Below are 17,846 nucleotides of genomic sequence, written 5' to 3'. Positions count from 1 at the left end.
TAAGCAACTTCAAAACTCGCAAGCAATCTGAATGACTTTCCATAGTTTATTCAAACCTTTGATGTCATTTGTCATTTCATAGATGTAATCATTGTTATAAAAACAGCGATATATGGAAGCAAAGTACAGCTTCTATTTTATCAGTAATCAATCAATATTAAATACCGCACAATGCCGGTATTGCAATGAACTTCCCATTTTGAAAATAATGTTACATGTAATTTCATCTACATTCCGTTTTTATAGAACCCTATAAATTACACTTTTCAAAGCCGTGAAATTCAAGCCAAACGTAATACAGATATTGCGATCTAATCGACCATACTTTTGGGATAAATCTTTTTAGAAAACAATCACTACATGAATTATTAAGAAACAAACGCATCCTCACAGCAGGTCGACTTTTCACCATTATTTGAAAAAACAAGCATAGGAAATAAGTAATTATCTCAGTTTGTTTAACTAAAATCATTGCCACAGTAAAGCAAACTTAAGTTAATATTACTGTAAAATTGCATTGTTTGCAAGAATCTAACAAAAATTAATCAAGAACGAAAAATACTTGAAGATGCCGTCGTAATAACTTAGTATTAAAAAAGACTTAATTCTTATGTGTGGCAATGTTTCACCAAGTTGTTGAAGCCGAGGGAAAGACAATTTTCCACTTGTTTTGCAATCAAACGCTGCCGCGATCGATTTCAGAGGAGTATTAGTTCACCACGTCGAGTCTGTTGCATTTTACATCTACGCTTTGAGGCGACACCAGGTAACGGGTATATTTTAACACCTTCCCCCTTTTTAAAACAACCAGGAACGGTCACTACACTACCCAACATGTCAGAGGAATCCGACGTGTGTCTAATGAATTCATAGACACTCCATGCAACAAAATTCGAACTTTGCCGGCTGGTTTGAGTGTCAAGTCTTCTAACGCTGTGGAAATAATATGGGACACCGTGAATTGACATCAAATCAAATCTTGATTTTTGAGGAGAGAGGAAAACCGGAGTACCCGGAGAAAACCTTTTGGAGAAGAGTAAAGAATCAACAACTCAATCCACGTAGGACGTTGAGTCAGGGAATCGAACTCGGGGAAAATTGCTGGGAGGCAACAGCCACCATAATGCTTCCTTCGCCAACCAACTCTGTGTTTATTCTTAATAGAATAATGTCTTTAACGGCGTGTTTTAATGCAATGTTTGCACTTGCAAAGGAAGCATCACATTGCTACAAGCTCAAACAATGTTTTAAACACGTCATAGACAATTCTAACAATAAAGGTTAAACACATTTCGGACTCCTCTTTTGTACTACAAATGTCCTTATTAAACACAAGCGCGGCGACGAGGTTTATAGAAACCATGAGGTCTTATACTCAAACTTAAAACATGTTTTTGCTCGGGGCTTTGTACGCTCGAACAAACCTAATTATAAAGGGCGTCAGTTTGGTTTGCTTTATTACATTTAATATCAGTTGCATGGTGGATACATATAAAAGAAGACACAAGTTAAACAAACTATTTACAACTCGTATGAAGTGAACAAAGTGCAGCTGTAGGTCTGCGTCTAGCCTGTCAATAATTTTTGACTAAACATACATCAGCATTTTTCCGCCAAAAAGGAGATGATGCTGTATATAGTTAAGATACGCCACGACTTTAAAATTTAAAATATCTCTGCTATATTCAGTATACATCGTCGGCTGTTTAACAATACCATATTACAACGATTTGTTTTAGCTTAATTAAGACGTAGAGAATGTTTTTCAGTACAACTCACATGAACCGTAGAGACGAGCCTGTGGATGAAAACCCCACAAGTTCGGATCTACGGGAGCACGTGGACTGCCGATAGATTGTTCAAAAAATGCCCCGTTTGCTTGCCAAAGGCAAGAGATTTGTCCACAAATAAACGGGCAACCTACTGAGTGAAAACATGGCTCATTTTCCTGTAAAAAATAACAGTTTAGAATTAATATAAAACAGGTTATCACCCAAGCACTTATGTAACTGAAAGCCGGCTGGCTGATGGTGCATGGTAGTAATTATCTGGAGATTCTGTAATTATAGTAAGTCTAGGAAAAAAAAACATTTGACTTGATTTGCGTTAATTGTTGACTTCAGTTTATGGTGTCCCCAATTAGTGCTCCAGCGCTAGAACGACTAGACACTTAAATAAAGTTAATTTCCTTTCCTCTAACAGAGCAATTACGACTACGAAGTAAGAAGCACTTAGTACAGTAAGTCTTTCGACAGTTTGATTAGGAGGTACGTAATTGCACAATGGTCAAAACTGTTGGTCGATTTGCAATTATCTTTTCTCTCTCTCTCTCTCTCTCTCTCTCTCTCTCTCTCTCTCTCTCTCTCTCTCTCTTAACTTGAACGTTTTTATTCCACCACTCTAAATATATGTGAATTCTTCTCTTGAATTTGCTCACATGGTGTGAGCTAAATGAGGAAGATTGGTCGACTTACTTCCAATTGACAGTGTAAAGATGAAGCGAATTTGCGTCGTTCCGCTTTTTATGACCGGTTAATCCAAGATGTTGGAGCTAAAGGAAGAGTATTGACAACGCACAAAGCCTCCATTCGCTGCCAGCGAATATTTGTCGATCAAAGTTCATCCTTTTTTGACGTTTAATTATGGTGGTGTCGCTGGATTGAATAAGTGACCTAACGTGGGGCGAGGCTTCAACCCACTGGAAATGAAAGTAATCAGTTTTTACGGTGGCAATCAAAGCCTACAAGTTTCGGGAGCATTCCAACAGACAAAACAACGATTGGAAACCGAACTGGAAGGATGAAAGTAGATGACTTTGCACAGAGCGCAGTGAAATTGAATTAGGAACAGATTCAGTTAGTAATCGGTGAGGGATATTCAATGTGCCATGCTGCCTCGACTCCATTGAAAAGCACGCGAGATCTTCGATTAGCAAAAATAAAAAGAATTCGTTCTTGATCGGGATCTTGATTCCTTTAAACTTTGAAAGGCGAAGATTTATGCGAATGGCACTGAAAAAACCAGTTGGAAACCAATTACTGTAGCTTGTGTTTGTTTGAACGCGGGGAATCATGTATAAACACCTCATTTTCGCAATTTGTACTTAAATATTTATTGCAGCACGTATTTGAAGTCTTCTATCACTGCAGTTGTTTCGTGCATATAACGACTAAGTTATGCTTCATATCTTAAGACGACACTTCTCGTGATGATCTTCAATGAATTTTCGGTGCTTGTTGTACGTTTTACACTTTGGAAATATTTCCAAAGTTGTAGCAGTTTTCGAAAATAGTCGAAATAACATCCTTAGAAAAGAATAGCTCCACGTAAATACCGAGCAGATGCTAAAACCGAAAATCGCGAAGTTGCTTGCCCACATCAATATATTTTTTAGCGAGATTCAGTCCAATTTTGTAGCCTGTAGGAAAAGGCTGGTGATGTCCCTATTTCAATGTAAAATACCTATTCTTTCAGCGATAATAAACAGCTGTATAATTTAGACATTGAAAAAAAGAAACGACTTCGCGAAAAGAAAACACTTATTCAACAGCTTTCAACATGGTTTGTACGATCGAAAATCAAATTTCATGCAACTTAATTCCGTCTGCAAAGCCTCGAAATAATGTGCCTCAAGAATAGTGCCTCTTCTGGCAAGTGAGTTACTGAAAGAAGGCCGAAAAACAAGTGTACTTCAACAAAGGAGGCTTCAAGGCACATTAATTATGATAAAATGTCGATACAACTTCTTAACGCTTCAAATGAACTTCCGAAAGCCCTATTGTACGATTTACAAACCGGCGCGACAATAATGTACTCGTTGAAAACTTGGTTCATGGAAGAAAATAAACCTAGCCGAGCGGAAAACAAAGCTTCAAAACTTAATTCAGGGTGAGAAAAATCGTTTGAGATTGAAAAAATCTACCTGTAGTCCAAGCTTCTTCCTTTACCCGTCTTCAAAAGCCCGAAAAGCTTAACCGAAATGAAAATCCTTCATGCCTTATTTGGCAAAGATATTAAAATATTATGGTATGGAAATTGGGCGTCGCTCGATGTGTGGTTTAGAATCTTGCCCCTTTTTAACACTTCCTAATTTAGGTGCCAAAAAGGAACGTTTGAGAGAAAATAACGTTAACTTTCGACTGTTGTGGTTGCGAAGGATGGGTGAAGCTTTGAACCGATGAGATTGGAAAAATAACAAAGTTTTGAAAAGCTTTCGTCTTGAGCCAAATCTACATGATCGCCCCGGAATGCCAATAAGAACTCAGGAGAGTAGAACGGGAGTATTTTTCTACAGTTAAATAAAAACAGCCCTTTACTTCCTTTTTCCCTATCTGAGGTAATGTTGTTTTGTTCTTTAAAGAGTTAACGCGGCTTCCCCATCCGGTCATTTGGTTACTCAATGACTAATCTCGATTGCAAGCCTGGAGTTGGAAATATCCATTTCAACAGACAAGTTGCAGTATAAATTTAACAGCTAGTTAGAAATTGATAGTTAAGTTCAAGTTAAGAGCATATTTTGTCTATGTTTCTTCTAAAACTCCACAGAGATTGCTGTGGACCCGGCCACTGGACAACTAAGGAATATGTCACAATGAACTCGACTGTGCTGTATTGTTGGCTTTGCCCATGTGACGAAGGAAATGCGAAAGACATCGTATCTTTAAATATCGTTGGCAAATAATTTGTTTCAAAAGTTCGTAAAATAGCAAAATCATACCAAGTCCGTGCTAAGTATAACGTTTGAGACTGTTAAACTTTATCCTAAAGTGAGGTGAGTTGTTATAAAGCTTGCTGCATAGAAGAAAAATATCCTCGCTCTCTGCACACCTCGAGCTCCATGACCAATTATTTATGCTTCAAAAACAGAAAGCTTCGCAAGAGTTAAGTTGTGTATACAAACTTTTTGTAAAGTATATTTAGTCTACAACTCTTTGGAAAGTCCAAATTGGTCGTAACTAACGAAGGAAAACGCCACTAGCAATGACTTCGACATTGCCATGTTGTGGACTTTGCTTGGCCCATGACTAAAAGCCTACGACGTTTAAAGACAATTGTCTACTTTCTTTGAAAAAAAATGTACAAGAGCAAAATTCTGATACGTCTTTGGGAAGCAAGGATTTGAGACTGTTAAAATTATTTCAAATTGAGTTAAGTATCTATAGAAGACTGCTGCAAAGCTAGAGGAACTAACTCTGTCTGCTCACCTAGACTAACGATGCTCGACATTTTCATGCATGCCCACACTACCTGGTAGCTTCCCTAGCTTTTCTTGGCGAATAAACGTACTTATCAAAGACATTTTGTCTCTGTTTCGTTGGAAATGTCATAGTGGTTGCCGTAGACATGGCTGGACCGTAGAAAGAACGTGCCATAATGGATGTGACCGTGTCATGCCATCGACTTTGCTCGATAGGACAAAGGGTGTACGAAACACAAGTTTGAAAGCTTGAACTATAAATAAATGAACTCAAAAGAAATAAAAAATGTCGTCCCTTAACAGCAAACCTCTTCTGCCGATCATGCCTGAAGAGCCATGTTAAGTGCAGATGTCTCATCTGCAAGTCCATTTTCAGCCTAAGTCTCTTTCCTTCGCTCACTGAACCTAGTTTTCGGTCGAAATTCGATTGTTTCGTCGAACTATTTCTAAGCAAACCTTCCTTTTTTGTAGAATTTTCAAACTTCACAGTTTAAATGAGCATAATAAAAAATCTTAGTGACCCAGTAAACAGCTCTTGAAAAATACAAATTGAACCGTACAGGTATAGCAAAATCCACAATCCACGAGGAAAGCCTGTTTGTAAGTATGTCTTGCACACTGTTAAGAATACTACTGCAAATTTCACTATTCACTTCCTGTAAAGGGTTACAAAATCACAGCAACCTTGTAATGCAACCTAAAATGCAATGTATGGTTTCAATTGAATTGCATAATGCCTACAATAATGGGTAATCTTCGTCAAAACCTCCTTTGAACGCTTTAAGGGAATAAGGACTACGTATACAGATGGATAGCCATTGAAGAAGCCTGTTAAATATCAATAGGAAATGTTTAAAGACTTGTTGATATCATTTAATGCCAATAGCATAACTTCACTTCCCAAGTCAAGTTACAAACTAATTCCATGCTGTTTGGTTTTTTCAGCAAGTAAAATAATTGCTGAAGTCCCTTACTTAGTTTTTAGATATATGTTGTAGGGACTCCTAAACCATAGATTTGCCAGTTTAAAAGCTACCTTTTAAAATCACTCAGACAGTCAAGTTTGATTCGTTAGATCGAAAGTTCAGAAACCACAACTGGCATAAAGATGTCTTCTTTGGCCTGTTAACGTATGACTTATCTTTAAGAATTTGCCGAATCTCTTTTCTTTTTAGATTCCGAAAAGCAAAAAAAGTGATTTGGGAGTTTAGCCATGTAAAACAAAGCTATGGCATGACCTTACGACTTCAAATAAACATAAAATATACCAGCCATTAAAAATAAGGCAAACTCTTTACCAAAATGAAAGATGTTCTGTTATTTTACAGCTAGTATGGCAGTACCAGTAGAAAATGAAAAAAAATACACTCTTTACTCCCATTTCAATGATGGGTAAATACTCAACGATGTACAAACAAAGTTTCTCTTGTTTCTCGACGAGACATGGTCTTAAGCGTTTGCGCGAGTATTAGAAGTTTGTTTGTTCCCTGGAAAGCCTAAATTACAAATTGAACCAAAACTGAAACGATAAAGCAAGCCAATTCTAGCATGAGACTTGGAAGAAGAAGAATTTCAAGTAATCAGGAAAAAATAGGGCCTAATTTGACACGTGCGAAGTCATTGAAATTCTTTGCTGTTGTGTTTTGTTGTAACTTGTAGGTTTAGACCTACAGTGGCAGACTGAATGATCCTTCAGTCAAAACATTACATAACTGCTCCAAGCGAAGAATTATTTTCACCTCTCTTTCAATTAAATGCTGCATTCCCTGGCTCAAACTGAATTTGATAAGAGGCGACGAAGACAGCCTCCAGCCTTGGTTTTGTCACCTCTCTCAAAATGGACATATTGTGGTTTACTTTGGGAGCCATTCATAAATACACAACATTAAAATGTCCGGCCAAGAAAAACATTCAGAAGCCGGATAGACTGAATGCGATCGATGGAAAGTTATTTCTTCATGCTTCTAATACACTGCTAAAGGCAAATTATTGTGTTCAATGGGTTTCGTAGATCGGAAGCAAGGGTTCACTTTCAACTCAGTGATTTGAGAAAGCCTGGATTAAACAAAGAGCTTTAGTAGACAAAAAGCATGTTCGGAATCTATATAACCTTTTCCGTTTTGTAGAGGACTAGAAAATGAAAAAGATGCCAAAGTTACTGAAACTGAAATGTAGGAGGCCATTAACGGAATTGCTCGACTTTAGAGGAAATAATATACACTTTGAAGCCCGGCCTCCTGAGGAACTAATCCGCTCGATACACTTTATGCCCTCCCTGATGCTTTCGGGAGTTTGGTATTAAAGAAAGTGATCGTTTACTTTGTTTGAGATAAAAAAAGATCATTTTGTGACCCTAAGACGAGGCGAAGTCCGAGCGTACTCAAGCTCAAAGCACGTTCATCGTGTGCGGCTGAGGTAGCAGAATCTGCCTCTTGAACAATGGCACACTCCTAAGCACGAGAGAACTTGCAAGTCGAAGTATACCTCGTTAAACAGTGCCTCTACAACGCCGCTTTGACCGTCGGTTAAGGTAAAAAAAAAACTCAGTGTGAACATGGTGAGGAAGTCGCTTTCGGTCATAAATGTCTCTATTTGCAAGAATATTTAATTTTCAACGTGTGGCTGGTGCTCACAGAGCTGAGATCAGACATGTTCCATCTCGTGTTTCCTTGGGAAAGGTTTTCGACGTTGTCTTTCTCCAGCAAAAGATTAGAAAATATTTTGTTCTTATATGAAAAAATAAAGGATCTCTTTTTCAAGGATGAAAACTCTCTAAACGTTTTCGACAAAGTGGAGAAAAGGAGCTAGCTCGAGTTAGGTGCAGTGACACGAGGGCACGATCATCTTATCAAACAGACTTATATTAAAGGAATGTGTACTCTGGCTTTTCCATTTCTCCTATAGAAAGCCCATAAGCGAATACTAGAACTTAACACTTTATATGATTACAAAGAAGGTGCAGCATTCAGTTCTGCGACTGGCAAAAAAAGTTAAATAACCTTTTAGGTTGCAAACTTTTCGAGGGAATGAAGTATGTCTGCATGTGAAATATTCAACGTGCACTGCATTAGTATGGGGTAGTTTACCAACGTTTTCGTCTGGGGAAGCAAAATTTTGTTCTAAGTCGGTGCTTTGGAGCTAAAGCAAAGTAAGTAGTGGTCCATGGGAAAAGGTTTTTCGATTGATTGTAACGAAAATAAATTTTGAACAACAATTATAGAACACAAGTTTTGTCTTGCAGTTACATCCAATGTCGAATTTCATTGAAATGCTTAAGGTCAGAAATTTCCTTGCTGACTTATTATGTTTTTACTTTATCCAACCTTTGAATAAACTGTCAGTTTTAGAATAAGAAGACATTGAAACCAACATGACATAAATTTAATAAATCTCCAGGTTTAGCGGTGGTATGATTCTAGAAGAAAGACGTCAATGGGTAGAGTGTATTCCTTCAAGCATATTTGCCAAAAATATTGGCAAACTGAATATGAACACTTTAAACAGGCACCTATATGTTATAACAAATGTGAACAATTCTACCTCAGTCTTCTTACCCCAAAAGAATATCAAGTATAACGCTTATAGTTGATAACCCATGTTATTTAGCTTTTGGGAAATCAATGCATATTGTAAAATATTAGGGAAGTAAATTTGACTCATCATTGAATTCCCTCCAATTCATTTAGTTAATTCTGTGTGGGCTATGCATTCATATTTTCCTAAGTACAGCCTTAATAAAATCGTTAAATGACTTTCTTTTCTACGGTTCTTGATCGACCGAAAGTTAGCAAGAAAAACCGGTTGACTTTTGGATGCGGGGGGGGCGGTGGGGAGGATTGTTGTGTGTTGAATGTGTTGAGTTGACCTATGTGTGACCTTTTGGTGATTGTTGATTGGTGAATTGGGGGGGGGGGGGTTGGTCTGGGGTGGGGCGAGTCGGGGGGTGTTGGTTTTGTGTTGTGGATGCTGGGTGACTAGGGGGGGGGGAGCCGGGGGAGGGTCGGGTGTTTCCTTTTCTTTGGTTGGACTTCGGGGGGGTTTGTGTTTGGGGGGTGGTGGGCGGGTTGTTTTTGTTGTGATGTAGAAAAACGGTGGTTGATCTTTTCAGCCTGTGTAGGGGTCTAATAAAGCCAATAGACCGATGCATTACCGTCGAATGTAAAATTGTTGGGAAGTGAAGTCGACTCTCAATTCATATCTTTTCCGCCAATTCGTTTAGTTAATAATGTGGGTGCTTAGCCTTTTCGCAGATTTTCTAAGCACAAGCTATAACGTCGTTTAATGACTTTCCCCTTGTTTACGGTACTGAATGATCGAAATGTAAAGGAAAGCAAAGCCGGTTTTATGTGATGTCTTACAAAGCCAGACACGCGGCTGTCAAACACATCTTGTAAGGCCTAAACACAAAACGAGAATAGTTAGGGCCTGCATACAGGCCAAAAGGACGAAACAAGAATTTCTGAAAAACTCTGTTGCAACTTAGCTTAAGTTCTTCTCTGATTTACAAGGACCGTGCCCGAAATTCACCGAAGGGAGATTACATCATTTAAGCTGCCCCAAAAGTTTTAAAACGCCGAATCACTTGGCCCGATTTAAACCCACCATTGCGGATCTTCGATACTAAGGTTTCTTCAATTCTTGTACAAGTTTTATCATTCGAAGTAACCTGAAGAGATATCTATCTAAAGAATTCCATTTTCACTTTTTTTTTGTTGGGTTTTGTTTTTTTTTTTTTTTTTTTTTGCGCCCAACAATTTTCGGACACATGGCGAGCTATCCTTTGTGATTTCGGAACACGGACAGTTTAATGGTGATCAGTGGAATGCAAATGAATACCTCTCAAAGGATTTCTCGTGCTTCGAAAAAAAAAAAAATTGTTACTAAACTTAAGATCCTTGTGAAGCATTTCCGTGAAGTTAAAACCTAAAACATCAACGAAGGTCACTTATATTTTAGGGGTCGGAACGGCAAAATACCTTAAATGTGTGAGTTATCGAGTTCCGAGGTTTCCAGTGCCTAAAATAGAAGAACGGATATGCACCAACCGCTCTTGTTTCCTCTCGGTTGAACCCCACCCGTCGTGGTAACTGGTTGAGTTCCCGGGCTGTAAGGATTCACTCTAAACGAGATAATCTCCAATTAAATCGAAACATTACCGATCACCTTCGTTAAGGGGAAGCAGTTGAAAGCATCAGCCTGTGACGAAGATAGAAAAAACTAGCTACTGAGAAATGGAAAGTTCAAAAATAGTTAACCTCTCAGTGGAAACAAGCGAGACAATTGGGTCAGTAGAGTGTGAAGTTGTGTGTCTGACCTTGGTGATATTATAGTGGGCATTTTGAGATGGCTTCAGAAAAAGGAGAAGCATGTTGAAAAATTTTGTCAGTTTCTAAATTCAACAGATTAGACTCAACTATACAGCTAGCATGCAATTTTAAGAAGTACTTGTAATAAGTGACCTCCGTTTAAATTTAAACGAGTGTTAAAGCTAATAGTTGTGCCTTAGGATAAGAGTCTAAATCACTTCATCTTTGAGAGAGCAGTCCCTACACCCCATACTCTTTGAATGATGTGAGGGTCTCCTCTGCATCAACGGCAACCTTTTTATTCCTGACGGTTATCTGAAAAAAGAGTTAAAAAAATCGCTTATTAAAAAAGTTTTTAGTTTCACCGTCGCATTTCGTTAGCCAAAAACATTCCTGATGATGCTCAGGGCATTTGGTGTTTATGTGGCTGTGACTGTGTGTACACAAACAAAAGAAACAGAAAAAAGTAATGTCTTAAAACTGTGCATGGTAATCTCAAACTGTCTGGAAAATCTAAAATCTTAAATTCCATAATCAATGTATTGTTGTTATTTTATTGCGAAAAAACGTTTACTGCCTTCGCGTTAAGGGCTTTTTAAGCTAGATGGAAATCTGTAACAATCCTTAGGCTGGAAGTCAGTAGAATACTATCTATATTTTTAAAAATGTGAAATGCTACAAGAGCTTTTCTAAGATCAAAACCGTTTACATTTTAAAACTAGATAAGCTGCCTTTTTGTTACCTCAATGGATCATAAAACATAGTACTGTGGATTTTTGAAACACCAATTCAGGAATGCTTTGTGATAGCACCAGTCTAGTTAGTGGGCAACATCATTAATAGTGGAAAAGTTGTCAGTTTACTCTTCCAGTATATGCTTCCCAACTAATGTCTATCGATATATTCTGCTTGTACACTTGCAGCTTTAAGAAGAGACAAAGTTCTGCGGTTTCAAAAGGAGCATAAGACTCGCGGGACTGGATTTTTGTATACTTTCCTTTAACAACAATTTGAGATGATTGTGGTCGAAGTCAGTAGATGAAAATTGATTGGCTTCTTTACTGTGTTGTTAAAGTTAGTGGTTGCCTGTTGCCAAGAATTGACGATAGAACCTTTCAGGTGCCACGATTGATCACAAAACTGTGCCTAACATAAAATCATTCAATGCTTAGTTGAAACCGATTAACAGAGTTGTCTGCCCTGATTTGCTAAAGTTTCCGGGCTACAGAACTCGCTCTGCAGTGCCACCGAACAATCGTAGCTGGAATTTGGTTAGTTGCTTCACTTTATGGTCTGTTATCCATGAGAATAAAAAAGAACTGTATTACCGTACACAGGAAAAACTAGAGATGTAGGATTGAGTTCCCGTGATATTTATGCAGGATTAGACTACTGTTGTGATAGCGTTGAACTCTCAACGCTGATGTTGTGTACAGTTTTATGTGGTGTGAGAAGTTTGCATAAAACCTATACAGTCCGAGACAAACAGCAACTACCTCTCATGTCAGTCGAAGGATCGCAGAGAAAACTTAAGAGCTGGAAGATATTCAACAAACCGAAAGAAATGATGGAAAAAGACATACATTCTTATCTCGTGACGATCCAGTTGTTATTAGCACGTAACTGAAAGTATTTTGTGGTTCAAAACTGAATGACCTCGTGTTTTCACAGACGTGGATTGTCATATGCAAATACAAACCCGGCTTCCTCAGGCTTTTTGTACCTGATAAATTTGAAGTGCACAGACCCTTGAACAAAGACTTTTAAACTTACCTACATCCTTCTAACGGCCAAGTCGATGTGGATGAAAAATAAAAGTGTTTGACGGTAATATCGAGGATGGAGAGCACACTGAAGTGGCGCGCCGTGAAATCATCCATTCACTGGCACGATTCACTGGTCGCGGTATTGTTTATCTGAAACACAGACAAAATACTTTACTGCATCATTCTGAAAAGCCACTTACGTAGAAAGGAAACACGCACCCCGTGATTTAACAGCAACATTTAAAAGAATAACTACGGTTCTTCAATAGGGGGGACCAGACATGGCGATTCGAGGAGACATTGAATCAAAGAAGCTCTAGTAACAGCTGTAGTAATGGGGCCCTCAAATCAATGACAAAGTTTTACTAATCAAACTCGAACAAAAAAAAAAAATCCTTGTTGAATATGCGACCTTTAGATTGCATCCGTGCCAATTTACTTGGTGTTGTTCGAGGGAAAATGACACTCTGAAACCACACTCGAAGCAACAGACGCGGGGAAATGTCCGAGATGATTCCATTCGTGACTTAGCTCGAATCCCACACTGTTTGAAAGAACATGCAAATCCCAGCCAACAAAACGTTTCTATTCTCTCAAAAACAACGATATACTATTTGTCTCAAGTTTTCTACGACTGACGAAATCAGATTCTGCTACACAATGGCTTTGTCTCATTCTCGCAGTTGATAAGAGGAATACGAGCTAAGGGTTAGTGTTTTCGGCATTTCCCTACACTGAGATCATGGAAACCGCCCTATGCGGATTGCAACAAAGATGTTAACATCCGCAAGCCCGTAAACCAAACAATATAAAAAGCACTAAGTTAACTCAATGCAGTTGCCGGCCACGTTTAATTCATTTTCTAGTCATTTTCATGATTTGGCACACCGGCCGAAGAACCTTATTGGTAGGAACTTTTTTTCCTCTTGCGCACGTGGAGTCAGGCAGGCGCACGCTTTCCGCGTACGAAATGTTCATTATAGTAATTCTAAAATCACGCAAAAATCGCACAGAACCAATCCAAGCCTGGGTTAACAAAACTTTTTTCCAGTAAACTACAAAAGCTTTCCCGAGTAAGTATTTCTTGATATGACATGGAAATTCGAGACTGTCGTTAATTACGTGGAAAATACACTTATCAGCGAAGTTACTTTGTTCTAAACTTAAGAGCTCGAAGATTTAACAAAGAGAGTGAGAGGTCACATGTGCTACCTTAATGAATCCATCGCCCCACGTTCGCCGCTGTTTATGTTTGGATGGTTTGTTACGTTGCGGCGCCGAGTTGACCATATCAAAAAATCATCACCAATGCTGAATGTAAAGAGTACGTTGCAAAATGATGACACTGTCTGGGGACAGTTCAAATTATGAAAATTTTTCTGGGAATTATTCAATATGTTTTCCTCTAGTTACGTTTCCATTTACCAACCTTCCGCGTCCTGGCAAAAACCAAATCATTTGTTTGGTATGAGCTGAGATTGACCCGCATCCGAAGTAAGGTGATCATGGGTCCGGTGTTACAGACATTCTCTAAATCCCAGGCGTAAGAAATCCGATCGTTTGTCGCCTTCACTATAGTTCTATGACTGCTATCACACTAGAAGTCACGGCGAATTTTTCAAGTGTTGGGCTAAACAAAACCAATAAATAAAAAACAATGCCAGTTTCTTTCCCAAATGCAAGCGTATCGAGTTGCTAGGGGGACGCATTTGTAACCCCAGATACTATAATTCATTAAAAGGGATTGCGTAGATGCTAGAGACCAGTTGAGACGCCCTGCTGCAGGCATCTACGATCGTGACAAAAGAAAAACAACAAGATTTCCGGTCGAAGATCTGCCTGGTACATAGAGAACGCCGTTACCTCCGAAATAACGTTTTCCACCGTCAAAGAATCCTTTCATTTGGAAGATGTCATCACATTGAAGATCGCAGACTGAAGAAGACGTATTGTCTCGATAGGACGATTCCAACAAAGATAAGCCTTTCTCTTTTTGTCGCTAATATGGTTCTTGTTTTATGATAACAATAGTCTGACTTTATTTGCGTTGACGTGACTTCTGAATGACCAGCCCACTTGAAAAAGCGACAGAATAAAGTCACGCTATTAATTAACATTCCATCACGACAGGGTTGGGTGATTTTGGCGTTCGCTTAAAAAATGACGAACAAAACACAAAAAGTGGTCGATAATTTTCATTTTTGATAATTTTATAACATATTTGCATAACTTTATATGGGTAGAAGTATAAACTCTGCAACCGTGGCTAACGCTAATTATAAGGCTAAGCCATGAATAGCTGTCGAGGTCAAACAGAACATTTTATTTTTAACAAGAATGAGAAAAAAAGTGCTTTGGCTCGAGTGCACCGCAGTTGTGATACTTGACGCTGAGTATTTAGTATCCAATTTCGGGTATGCGGATGTTGCTGTTGTTGGCCATTGTTTTATTCTGTTTTTTTTCTCCGCTAAGAGGATTATTTCGTTAAGCAACACTTATGCTTAGGTTTCTTTTTTTATTTTTGGGCAAAGTTAGAAATTGCAGTGCCTTTGTAATTACATCTGCAAATGGTTAAACATCCAAGTCTTCTCCGATGAAGGGATAATGAGCCGTAGGGCCCTTCTTAATATTGGAATTCCCGGTGTTGTGGTTTTCGTCTGCCAGTATGTGGTCGACATGGCTGGAGTAGCTTGAAGGGCTTTCTGGCTGCTGGCTTTCTGGGCAAATAAAACCGAAAAACCAAAATACGTACAGCCAGACACCAGGCTATTTGCCGAGTGCTATAAAATCCCTCACGAAAGTTAAGTACGGCGGACCTCTCAATAAAGTCACTAAGTCAAATGGAGAAGAGAGCAGTACAGCGCGGTATATCTTTGAAACAATTAGTTAACATCTGGTATATAAATCCCTTTCACTTCCTCAAACCAAGGACTCTTAAGTTCATGTGTAAACAACCGTGACTAATTTACAAACTCTGCCCTCGGTCTGTAAATCAAACTTTTCAAAACATTGGAGTTCTCCAACTGATCATAATTCAGACACAAGCTCCCGAACAGTACTTCACCGTGGTTCCGTTTTAATTTATGCCGTTAAAAGCAGCCCTTTGACTTTTCGAACGAAACCTACTGTGAAGTAACGTTATCCCAAGGAGTTGTGTATTATTATAATGGTTAATTACAAGGTGTTCCCAAATTTGCATCTGTGGATGAAAAGCCCTTTTGCAGCTAGTAATCACATGGTACAAAAAACGCCATGCTGGAGAGCAAATTGCGCTCTGGGACATATTTAAATTAAGTTGCTTTGTTTAGGTGTCCCAGTGCGCAATTTGCTCTCCAATATGGCAGTTTTTGTACCATGTGATCGCCAGCTGCAAATGGTCCATAGTAATTCCCGGTGCCGTGTTGTTAATTATGTTGTACATGATGGTTCCAAGTTTTGATTCTGTGAAAGGGGTCGAGAAAAAAACACCTTTAATGTGACATCAATCTCCAAAACAGAATTTAGCGATTGTAATTTTACATAGCAAATCAAACTATAAATATTGTTTGTCCTCTATTTTTGGATTCAAAGATTTGTTTAGGCAAGGGCTCATCACTTAATTAAGAGGAGCTTCTAGCTCCCATACTTGGCCTAGGAATCTACCTCCCCTTTCCCGAGTAGATGTATTTGTATAACTCCTCCCTTGTGGAAGATTCAGCACGCACACCCCTTGATGAGCTTCTGGTTTACGTGATTCAGAACGTATTTTTGAAAATCTTTATTGTCATTGCACTTTACAGGAGATTTTGTAGGTAAACGATACCATCAGCTCTCTAGCTTTAAACATTATAGTGTAGAAATAAAGTTACATCAACATTAGCCTGCCGTTCGAAGGGGAAGGGAACCGGCGGGAGAACTGACGAGCGCGCCCTTCGTTCTCTCGCCGGTTTTCCCTTTCACTTCCCCTTCGAACGCCTGCCAGTACGCAGGCTACAGCATCATCATCTGTAGCAGCAGCAGCAGTGTTTTCCCGAAAGCGCCGCGCAGTACAGTACAACGATGCTAAAACAGTAGAAGAACTGTTTTTCCAGAAAGCACGGCAGCTCTTTACAACTTACAATTTCATTGGGCCAGTACAAGACACAGCTGTATTGTGTCTAGGGTTAGGCTCCACTGTGAAACAATCACGAGAGCCGTGGTCATAGCTACGTCTTGACCATGGTTTCCACTGGCGGCACAAGTATAAGCACAGCAAGATACGTAGACTCAGACGAGTTTTGATCAGGAGTTTCTTTTATTCAGGCAGAAGACAATAACTGACAACACCTTATTGCATCTGCGTGTGTCGCTTGAGTTAGCGCATGCAAAGTGGAAACCACTCTGTAAGGCGTCATCGTGCTGTTTTCTTTGATAACTGCCAACTCCACTTAGGAAAGGCGCCTGACCTCTCTTGGACCTTACTACAACATCGAGAGCCTCGGGAATCGATTGAAAAGATCTAACTCGAGCCATGGAAAATAAAGACGTGCGGCGTGGTTTGGTGAAGTACATTTCTGCGGTGGTCGTAAGATCATCATGACGTACTTACAAAAACAGCACTTCCGGGTGAAATACCACTTGTTAAAAATGGTCTTACAACTCTTTTAACTTAGTGCAAACGTAAAGTGAGATTATTTTTAAAAGTTAACAACAGATGGTGCTGTTCATCACGCCAAACAATATCTGGTTCCACCTGGTATCTATGCATAAAATAATGTGCGTTTGATCATTCAAAAGAAGCCACTGAGCACAACGTATGAAGGAAAGAATGATGTTTATTAAAATATAAGCCATCAACTTGTGGGGTCGTGTAAACAAAGAATCATTTTGCTTATCTCCTTTAATAAATTTATCAAGTGATCACTTAAATGGTCTTATGAGATGACGTGCAACGCAAAAAAATAAACTAGAATGAACAAGGACAACACCTTTAACTGAGAATGACTTTATGTGCAATCAGACTTTCTTGTGATACATCCTTTTGATGCTGTACAGGGTGGTTTAAGTCTAAGTATGAGGACAGAATCCTAAATTGTGACTTTTAAGTTCAAATAAATCATACCGAGAAGCAATTTCCTGTGGCGTTGTCTATTATGTTGTAAAAAAATTTGTATTAATCCTTCAGTTTCATTATTATATATTCCTTTCAGTACTTTCCCGATGAAGCGTTCAACCCAACAAGTGAAGTCTGCACATCCCAAAATTCCATAATGAATCCGACGTCGGACTGACAATTCAAATGAGATTCGAAGAGCAGTGTTTCCCTTAGTTATACTAAGAAAGTACCTACAGCAGTTGTCAATCTTTTAAGAGGGTAACACCCAACGTGATGCATAAGCCAACAAGCTGTCTAAGCATGATCAAATCATGCGTGGAGCCACCAGTCGAGCAAATTAAATGAAATGCCTATTGGCTCCTGGAGAGAGTTTAAAGTTTTCAATTCACCTCATCCGCTTTTCATGTCTGTGGACCTCACACCCTGGTCGAGATACAGGAAGTTTTTGCAAATAAGCCACTGGGTGGTCGAGAGTTTCAATTGCAATTATACCGCATTAATTG

The sequence above is a fragment of the Montipora foliosa genome, chromosome 13 (assembly GCF_036669935.1).
Source record: "Montipora foliosa isolate CH-2021 chromosome 13, ASM3666993v2, whole genome shotgun sequence".
Lineage (NCBI taxonomy): Eukaryota > Metazoa > Cnidaria > Anthozoa > Scleractinia > Acroporidae > Montipora > Montipora foliosa.
This window is presented reverse-complemented; position numbering follows the sequence as displayed.